We start from the raw sequence: 10,962 nt of genomic DNA on the forward strand, positions 1-10,962 counted from the left end.
AGCAGTGCACCCCCTAGTATATTGGTAGCCATCAGTGCCCCCCCCAGTACATTGGTAGCCAGCAGTGCCCCCCCTAGTACATTGGTAGCCAGCAGTGCCCCCCACTAGTACATTGGTAGCCAGCTGTGCCCCCCTAGTACACTGGTAGCCAGCAGTGCCCCCTCCAGTACACTGGTAGCCAGCTGTGCCCCCCCTAGTACATTGGTAGCCAGCACAGCACAGCGTCTTGTTTGTCTCCTCCGGCGTCTTCGGCGGCGGCGTCTTCAGACTCCTCCGGCGAGGTCCTTCTTGGACGACACCTCTGCACTTCTGAGTGCCGAAAGAAGCCAGGCCCTTTTATAAGGTTCTGACATGCATGTACGCACGGGGCGCGACCAATAGGATCACCCACTGACCACCAATGGCAGGGCCCGGAATTCATTAAAGGGGGCCCAAGCAACTGTAAAACTGTAACACCGCCAATCCCGGGACAACTGTACCCCCTGTGCCCCCCTGATGGCGGCCCTGAAGGGGCTGATTCACTAAGGGGCGATTAAACGAGCGCTATTTATAGCATGCAGTAAAAATTTTATCGCTTCTTATTTTTTGCAACTTAACGCTCAATTCTCAAAAAGGACCAGGATCATGTTTTTACAGCTGTCTTCATCCATTGTACCCAACAACTAGGAGCAGCTCTGGGATAATTCAATTACTAATGTATTTTGCTATAAAATTTATAACATTGAGTATACAAAGTGCGTAATGTTCTTTGCGTTATTTAACTTGCGATGACCGGTTTTATGCGATATTTTAACGCATGCACGATAATTTCCGCCGAGTGCCATATTAGCCATACACGCCATATTAGCGCACACTATTTCCATTTCTGGAGGCTACATCACTCTAGGGCCAACACAGACTTGAAAAAATCCCACTGCAAAGTCCATATTGTGTTGCCAAAAGCTCACGAACCGCAATTTTCTTAAAGTACCGCCTGCCCCAAGTGGGTGTTAATATTCGCACAGATTAATGCGATATTTAGCGTGTTTAAAGCTTCATATGTGTTTGTGAATCATGCGTTAGTATTATTTATATTCGCTAATTAATGCAACGCTTTGCGATGATGCATTTTTTTCCGCATACGATATGCAGATTAACGCATGCAAAATGACTTTGATGAATCGGTACTTATTTATCATGTGCTTTTTAACGCAAAAAAAGCATGCGATAAGTGTTATCGACCTTTAGTGAATTGGCCCCTAAAGGTCCCCATACACAGGCCGATTGTAGCTGCCGATATCGGTCCCTTGAACCGATTCGGCAGCTTATCGGCCCGTGTAAGGGCAGAAACGGCGGCCATACCCAACCAATATCTGGCCTGAAATTGGCCAGATATTGATTGGGCAGGTTAAAAGATTTAGTCGGATCGGGGACAGCATCGGCTCATTGATGCGGTCCATGAATCGGCTATGCCATTGTCGCCATAGTATTTGATCGTTTGGCCCCAGGGCCAAAAGATCGAATTAGCCTACATTTTCCCGATATCGCCCACCCGGAGAAGATCTGCTCGCTTGGCGACCTCGCCAAGCGAGTGGATCTTAACGTGTATGGGAGCCTTAACCTTGACTTTGGGCAGATAAATATAAATCTCTGGAGAGGGACATATCTGGCCTGCAGGCCTCCAGTCTCCAATATATGATTGCATAGGCACACGCAACTCTGCCTATTTTCATAGGAATCTTCATAAGCCCTCTTTTTTGTGTAGAGGATTAAATCCATTTGCTATTTAGAAAGAAATTAGTCTTGTACCACTTTTCATGGTAAAACCCCAAAAAATTCTTTGTCATGTTGTCATGTACTATTCTCATCGCTGTGCAGCTTCTCAGATTCACAGATCAGCCTATAAAGGCCGACCCTATCTGTAGTTCAATTAAAGGGATTTATGGATAAGTACTTATATGTTGCATTAGCCCCCTCCTATAATAAGGTTTTTGCTATACCTTAAATATCATTGTACTTATAGAAGAGTAACTGATTATAGCAGAATTACACAAATATTCCCAAATATGAGCTAAGGGGGCTATCCTGCTATACAGTTAAAAGGAACCCAATCTAAATGACAGATTGTAAGGTGGGTGAGTTTATATGCTGCTCTGGGTAAACCTGCTTCTATAAAAGGTAGAATACCATGTCAAGACATCTATATAATGGTCATTTTGTTCTGAGCCAAGGGGGGCTCACCCTGAAGGCAAAATGGGGGAGAATGTTTATTTGCTAGCACTTTCTCCTTAAACTTACCAGTACTGGAGAAGCACCATCTGGCAGACCCCCAGCCATATCGAACCAAGTAGTTCTTTCTGTTCTGCATTCACAGTTCTAACATGCACATGCAATTTTCCATTGCCATCTTTCATGATAACCTCAGAAACATTGTCTAATGTAAAACTAAACTTCCCCATTAATTTAAAATTTTAGCTCTGTGCTTATTGCCTTCAGCGGACAGTGAACAAGCCAAGTTGGGCCATTAGTGGTGACTGAGAACTACATGTTAGATGAGGAGAGGATTGTTATTTACAGCCTCCACTGTACTGTTGCCAAATGGGGTTTTGTAGTTCTGAATGAAATACTGTGTATACTCAAGTATAAACCGATCCGAATATAAGCCGAGGTACCTAAAACTTATTGACTCGAGTATAAGCCTGGGGTGGGAAATGCAGCATGGGACAGGTGAGGATAGTAGATGAAGATGAATTTGAGAGTGGGCCAGGGCACTGGAGGATAATTTGCACACAAAGGACAGAGGGTGCTAGTCTGGAGGGACCCATGGCACCCGACTCGATATATTCGAGTATATACAGTAATTGGTTGTAGATAGGCAAGTTCTTCATAAAGAGATGCTTAGGAGGTTGCTGGACAGCAGAGGGCAGGCCATCCTTAAATCAGGGTAGGGCTATATATTAAAAATGGAATTACCTGCTTTAGTTCCAATGGAATCCAGGGATACAGTAATACAGTAAATTCCCACCCACCAAATACAGTAAATTTCCCTTGTTAGATCATAGGGCTCATTTACGACTGCAAGCACAGTTGGCAACTTGTGCTTTTCCCCACAGTGAGCTTTGCATAAAACCACTTTAATTCAAAGGTACATGCTTCAAAATGCGCTCCTTCCACTTCCCTGTAGTTGCGCTTGGTGCTGCTCAGTCCCTCCTGCCTTCCATTCTGATTTGGGCGCTGCTGTGCCAAATAACGCATGGGAGCCCTGGAGCTACCACCACCTCCTTACCAGGCGGAAGCTCCAGGGTTCCCCCAGCACCCTGCATCAACAGGCACTGTTGTGGTTCACTTGTGGTGAAAAAATATAACACGTTACTTGAATGCCGAACACCAGAAGTCACAGGATCTGCTGTTGAGTTGTTGTGCCACTGCTCATAACAAGGTTACAGATATATATACAAATTTGTGTAACAGGCACATTAACTACAGTTGCTGTAATTTCAGGGGTACCTTACCTGGCTGGTCCTGACTTGGCATTATCATCATTCTGTGGAAGTGCCATACTGACTTTCTTTCTAAACCACAACTCCCAGAATTCCTCAGCAGCAGAATATTTTTAGGCAAAGCGTTTCACAAGACCACCAATCTGATACATCCGCCCTAGAGGATATTAAGCAGCTGTTTGCATGGACCCGAAATGCTGCCTTTATAAACACTGACAATGAAAGCAGCCCAGCAGACTCAGAGACACAGTGCACAATGGGAATTACGCTGAGGAACGCAGGATAACTTTGACATAATTTCATCCGGATTTCACAGTGAGAAACACATCAGCTCTAGGCAGCAGAACACCCATGTAAATAAGCCCTTAGGAATATAATATTTACCAGACAAGTCTTTATTTGTGCCCAAGTCAAACACATGCATGTTTATTAGGAGTTGCATTCCAGCTGGAGAGTCAGAAAGTCTGGAACAAAACCAAAACCAAAACTGACCATGTTGTTTTCATTGTCTTCAGTCCTCATTTGTTCCACTGCTGAATGTTATTATTAATATTAATAATAAATACGCTGTCTATTAGTCAATACAACTTAGTAGCAGCAATAGCAAAGCAAGCTATGTTTTCCCAAATGTATAGACCATACTGGGGGGCTATAAAACATGGTCAGCTTATTGTCCCATATATGGGGCCCTCAGATGGGCCTACCTGGCCAACATCTGTTAATTGGACAGGTTTAAAAATCCCTTTAGGGCAAGGAGTGCATGGGCACATTGATGCAGTTCTCTACCCGACAGCCTACATCCCACCAATGTGATTCGATCGGTCATTCACCCAAACAATCAGATCAATCCAATATTATCCACCTCAAAGCAACCTCACCAAACAAATGGCTCTTTCAGTGTATGGCCAACTCTACTCTATAGCAGTGAGCATGAATCACCATTAGTTAGTTCAAAAAAGGTAGACCTCGCACTATGCGGGGTGCACAATGTGTATATTGGATTGCAAATTTGGGTTTTAAAGACACATGGGATCATGGCACACCTGCTTAAAATCATAAAATATAAACTTTATTGGCTATATATTAAAATCTAGATCACTAAAAATTAGGAAAGTAAAGATATGAAAGAAGAAGTGTTAACAATCTATACACACCCTGTTACCTGCTTTTAGATTCTACTGGGCTAACTTGTTATTTGTATCTCATAGATGTTTCGTTGTTACCAGCTGTCTATTTGCTTAGATCCGTATCCAGAAGTTAGCCAATATAAGTAACATATGTAGCAATCGTTGCTATGAACTGACTAGTTATAGGAAGTTATATTTCTGACTTAACAAATCGTGGTGTTAGTTATATCTTTTCTTTCCTAATTTTTAGTGATCTAGATTTTAATATATAGCCAATAAAGTTTATATTTTATGATCCCATGTGTCTTTAAAACCCAAATTTGCATTAGCCAGTTCACTGATCAGATCACATTTCATGTGGCCCTACACATATATGAGAGAATTTCAATGATCGGTATTCGAGGACCAGTCTGTCAGATGGAAATGGCAGGGAAGGAAAAAAAAATAGATTTAGCTATGATAATTAAGAATTCTGGTGCAATTATAGAGCGAGTTGTATGCCAACGCTGGGGCTGGGAAGAATGAAATTAACAGATGGCCTGCTGGGAGTTACAGGTGGCTTTCCTCCTCCCTTTGCTCAACAAAGATTTTTTTCAGCTGCACTTTATTTTGGTTTAGACGAATACTTACATTAGTTTTTCTATGGAAATTTTCTTTTAATTTATGGATCCAGCAGTGTTATCATTAGTTGTTAATACTGAACTACTTGAAAGCTAATTAATAAAAACTTGATGGGTTATTTTGGGAGCAATGAATGCCTCTAATAAGAGGTCCTTCACCGCCAGCTGCACTAATGAGTTTGTAATAGGAAGCTAATGAATGAGCAATTAGTGACCAGATCCTTCCCAGGACTGTAAACATATGCAAATGGATGCAGATTAGCAAATCCACTACAGTCCTTCTCAACTAATATAATGAGATATTTTTGTGCAGAGAAACATTTATGAATAAACAGATTGTTAGTAGAGAAAAATCCATGCCAGGGAGCTTCGTTGGTGCCAAATATATTACGTGCAGCACATTATTTGCTAAGGCTGAAAAAGGACATAAATTGAACCTGTATCTGGTCTCCATTCTGCTGATCCAGAAGGGGTAAACAAAGCCACACATGGCTGCCCAAATAAGGCTTGAGTGGCATAGTGTTCATACTGTTCAATGCATACAAAACTTTGTTACTACAAACAGACTTTTCTGACTAGTCAGATTTAGCAAAGCCCTTCAGCTATAAGAATAAAATGTCAGGGGAGGTTAAACCAAGCCAATGATAAAGGCTACAACATGAAATGTGTTGGGTGGGGCTGTTTATTTAGAGCAAAAAGAATGGATCAGTGGTTCAGTCACTAGATCAGACATTCCCAAACCAGAGGTCTGCCCTCTTAGGGATACAGCAAGGTCACTTAAGGTGGCTGTAAATGTACCAATTAATTAGACAGAACTGTTTATTCTGGCCTGACGTCAGGGCTGAATTTCTGTGATGTGCGCCCAGAGGCCAGATACCTTTACTGCCCCCCACCACCAGGATTTCGCACATGTGCATTGGTTGACTTACACTTCATGTGCAGCTGGACGGCATGCTGATCCTCGATTTTTGCCACCTTAGGCCCAGGTCTTTGTAGCCTTGCCACAAATGCATCTCTACCTGATGATCCCAACTTATAACTATGTATCATGGATATCAGTTGGTTTGCTGATCATGCATGTTTCATCCGCTGATGCGCCATGTTGGCCAGTGCATTGTGCTTCAGCAGATGGGAAAGGGCTCTTGGCCTGAACAGAACAGAATACATAGGTAGCAGTAGCTGTATCATGTACTTTGGCATTCTATTTGGGAATGGCCATGGTTGAAAAGGAGCAATATGAGCTAGCTTTAAACTGATTGCTCTAGCCACAGCAGCACTGGGAGACTGTGTTAAAGTCAGTCAAAGGCCCATATGTTTGATAGCAAAGTAGGTCAAAATGAAGGGAAAATGTTTTGTTACAACAGTACGATACAATACTTTCTTATATAAAAGTTTTTTGTGACAAGGGGTTATCCAACATAATATTTAGGGGTCCTGAAGCCAAGAAATTTAAAGACTAAAGCTGGCAATACACATTACAATAGCAATCTTTCCTGCAACCATTGGTTTGTACCCTTCATTGGCATTTAGGGCTGAATCGTCAGTTATGGAGGTAGAAACAATAGGAATTCTACCCCTACCTGATGATTCAGCCCTAAACGCAGCTTTTTCTTGGGTGCCTTCAGCAGAGCCCGATCAAAATCTTTTGTTCCGCCCGATCGCCAAGATGACCAATATCCATTGTCTCATCATTCCACCATACACGCACTGAATATCGCACTAAACCTTGTTTCGTAAGATGATGGTGAGTAAACTTTCACATTGTCTTGACATAAGAGGGAGGGGGGTCTTGAACCAAATAGAGAATACAGGGTTTGATCCCAAGTGAGAATCCCTGACGCCTACCTCTGCCAGGGAACAAGTCATTTCCTCTCCCTAGGCTTCAGGGACTAAACTTTAGTATTTTAATCTTGCTTTAAACAAGAATGTTGATTCTTAGAAACAGAAACAAATATTGGTCAGGGATGAGTGCAGGTTATCTACAGATTACTTCAGCACATTCCTCAAATAATGGCTGTCACTTTGTCATTTCAGCGCCCAACTCCACGGTCCATAAAATGGCAGCGGGCTAGATGGGGAAGTGCAGCAGAGGTGAAGAAACACCAAGGGGTATTAGACAAGCAAGCCAGTATCTATTGTATAGGATTATTCCGTATTCTGCCGATATCCACACCTGTGGGCTCCGTTTGTTTATTCCTAGACAAAAAGCCTTGTACTTAATGAAGAGAAGAGCACTGACCCTGGGCCTTTGTTTGAACAGACAAGAATACTTTGCAATTAGTTTTGTTTCTAGAAAACAGAGTATATTTTTCACATAAAACCCCTAACCTAAAGTAAACATTCAGGGTGAGGTCCCAAGCATCACTTAAAATTCACGGGTAGTCAAGGGTCTTAAAACACCAGAAAAGTAGGCAATCAAAGGACAAAGAAGGCAGAGAGAGCAAAATGACAGTGTTTATATTGCAGGCAGATTTAACAGCTTTTTACTTTCTCACGAATATTTTCATTTTAAAAAGAAAAAGAGTTTTCCTTTCTTTCTATTAACTGTTATTTGTCTGTAAAAATGGCTTTGTTTGAATTAATCAGACAGAAGCCGCTACAAGTGGCTGCATATACACAATGAACGCAATCACACCCAGATCTGTAAGCAAATGGATGGTTCCAGTTGCCAGATTAACCAAATTATGCTTCATCTACTATGTTAAAGTTCTTTATTGATTGCAAGAGTTTTTTTCTTTGTTTTTGTTAAAGCTTTGAAAAAAATCTGTGTTTTTACAGTGAGAAATTTCTTTATATGAGTAATAAAGGCAAAAAGAAGAAGGTATTAAATCATCTTAGGGCATATAGGCTTCTGCCATTTAATGTTGAGCTCCTCCTATCTGTCCCTTTTTACTTTTGGCGTCCGTCATGGTGGACTTCCTTCACTATTTTCCACCTATGGACGCAAAGCACACATACTGCAGTAGGGGGCGATGTTCCACACTTGCACCCAGATTATAGAGGGAGATGGAAATAGCAGCAAAACCAGTTAGGTAAGTTGAGGCGAAGGAGGTTATAGGGCAAATCAAAGGGTGAAAAAACAGCTCACCACAGTTCACCAGAACACCAAAGCTCTTTATCTCTTGAACATAGGTGTATAGTGAGATGGGGTTGGGTAACATCTCTGCTCCTATAGGATACAGAAGGGCACAGATTATCAAAAGGCGAAAATATAATGAAAACTATTTTCACCTCTTGATAAATATGACCCTAACAATTCTATACAAATCTGTCTCTATCTTATATGGCAGCGATAGCAGCACAACAGCCCATACATGTATCAAAATCTCACCCACGTTCTATTTATTCCTATGGGACTTTTAGAAGCGTATTTATTAATAGGTGAAAGTTATAACTCACCATTTTATAAATACGCTTCTAAAAATGCCATAGGTATGGAGAGAATGTGGGTTTGTATGTATTAAGCTCTAAACTCACATTTTGATAAACTAAAGCTATATACAGATTTATCTTTAGTTACCTTCTTCATTAAAAAAAATAAACTATTCAGTGTTATGCATTATGATCCATTAAATGACATTATTTGAGGAGCTTAATTATTTTAAAACAATGATTCTGTGTACAGAAGTCTAGTGGAAGGCCAGAGGCCTACAGTAGGACATCACTGTAGTAAATGGGAGTTATGGAAGGTCCTTCCATTCTAGAAATGATTTAAAGTCCTTGTACCACAAAAAAACATAATTCCCAGCCCCCGCCTATTATATTAATACAAAATGTATCACCCCCAATAAAATGCAATGTTCCTTTAATCTACAAAAGGGTAAATATTTCATGTTAAAAATTTAGATCAGTAGTAGGGTTGCCACCTTTTTTGGCAAAATTCTGGCCTTCCTATATTTTTATATTTCTGCCCTATTAACAGGCACCAAGCACCATTTTTACTAGTCAGTAGGTTGAGGGTACACTACAATAAAATGCCAGCCTCTTACAATGAATAGTTTGTCTATTCAGCTGCATTCTTACGGCAGCCTGATCTAAAGTGACATGTTCCACTGTAAACAATGGTGACATTACATATTCAAACAACATTTCTCACAAAAATAAAGGTATAGAAATGATTCATATGAAATGAAGGTTCAGCTCACTGCCTAAAGGCTTATACTCACAAGCGTTTTTTTAAATGCGTTTACAAACACATGCTGAGGGCAAAAAAAAAAAAAAACATGCATTTTTTTAAACACATCTACGTGCATTTTTGTCAGTTCCAAATGCAACCCTCTATTCTACTGAATTATGAATGGGCATCAAGCTCAAGAAAACGCAGCATGTTGCACCGAAAAAAACGCAACAAAATGAAAATGCAGCAAAAATCTGAACATGTGAGTACAACCAGGCAGAATATAATGGAATCAATTAACGAATGGATATAGATGCGCTCAAATGTGTCAAACGCATAAAAACCGCTTGTGAGTACAAGCCCTAAACCAGTCTTGTTTCCTATCCCTCTGTGGATTTTAATGGCCATAGTATTATTCTTTCATAAGAAAAAAAAAATTAATACAGGTGTGGGACCGGTTATCCACAAAGCATGAGGCTTGAGGTTTTCTGGATAAGGGATCTTTCCATAATTTGGTGATCAGTTGTTTAGTTGATCGGACAGGCTAGAAAATTTTGGTCGGATAACGATAAGATCTGTTCATGTATTGTGTATTGGACGATATCCTACAATGGAAGTCACTTTCGTATGACTGGTGTCGGCCAACTATTTAATGTTCAGAACATCCACCAATTTGTATTTTATGGGCTTTAGTCTACAATTTCAGTCTGAATGTTAGTCACAGATTGTTGCATTTAAACATACGACCGATACTTGAACGTTCGTCAGAAGAAGACTAAAATCTGAATATGTATGCCAACCTCTAGTCTATAGGAGATGGCATTTGGAGCTTCTTGGATAATGGGTTTAAAATCAATGTGCGCTAAAAATACAAAAAAACCCCATTCCATTTAGAGCAGTGACCCACATGGATACTGGGGGCAAACTAAGTCTAGACTAAAAGAGTTGTGACTCCCAAAAATTAAGGTGGCATACATTAATGGAATTTATTAGTTACTTAGACCCTTATTTAGGCCCTCCCCTATTCAAATTCCTGTCTCTTTCAAAACACTGCCTGGTTGCTAGGCTTAATTGGACCCTAGCAACCAGATAGCTGCCAAAATTCTGGAAAGCTGCCGAACAAAAAGCTAATGAATTAAAAAAACCATTGTAAAAAAAAAAAAAATTAGAGACCAATTGCAAACTGTCACAGAAATCTAAATCATACTAAAAGTTCATTTAAAGTTGAACAACCCCATTAAACTAGTAAAACGAGTGAAGTTGAAAGTACCTACCTGTGAATGTTAATAATAGAAACAGCCCTCACATCTCTTCTGGCACTTTGCCTTTTATTAAGCCACAGACTGACCTTTGCAATAAATTCAATGTTTTGGGTGGACACATTCTCCCTGTTGCTTACAGGGGAGGTGTGGGGAATCTTTATTAGCAAATCATTTAAGAATAGTGCTATTGTGAGACATGGAGAAAAATGCTTACTAATTATCTACCATATACATTTAATTTCTTTCCCTTTGATTAAAGGTATATTCTCCTCTCAAGTATCTATAGCACGGGTCAGGAATCCATTTCTGAGCTCACAACACACTAGACACTATACAGAATGAACCACTCCAGACACA

The sequence above is a fragment of the Xenopus tropicalis genome, chromosome 8 (genome assembly GCF_000004195.4).
Source record: "Xenopus tropicalis strain Nigerian chromosome 8, UCB_Xtro_10.0, whole genome shotgun sequence".
NCBI lineage: Eukaryota > Metazoa > Chordata > Amphibia > Anura > Pipidae > Xenopus > Xenopus tropicalis.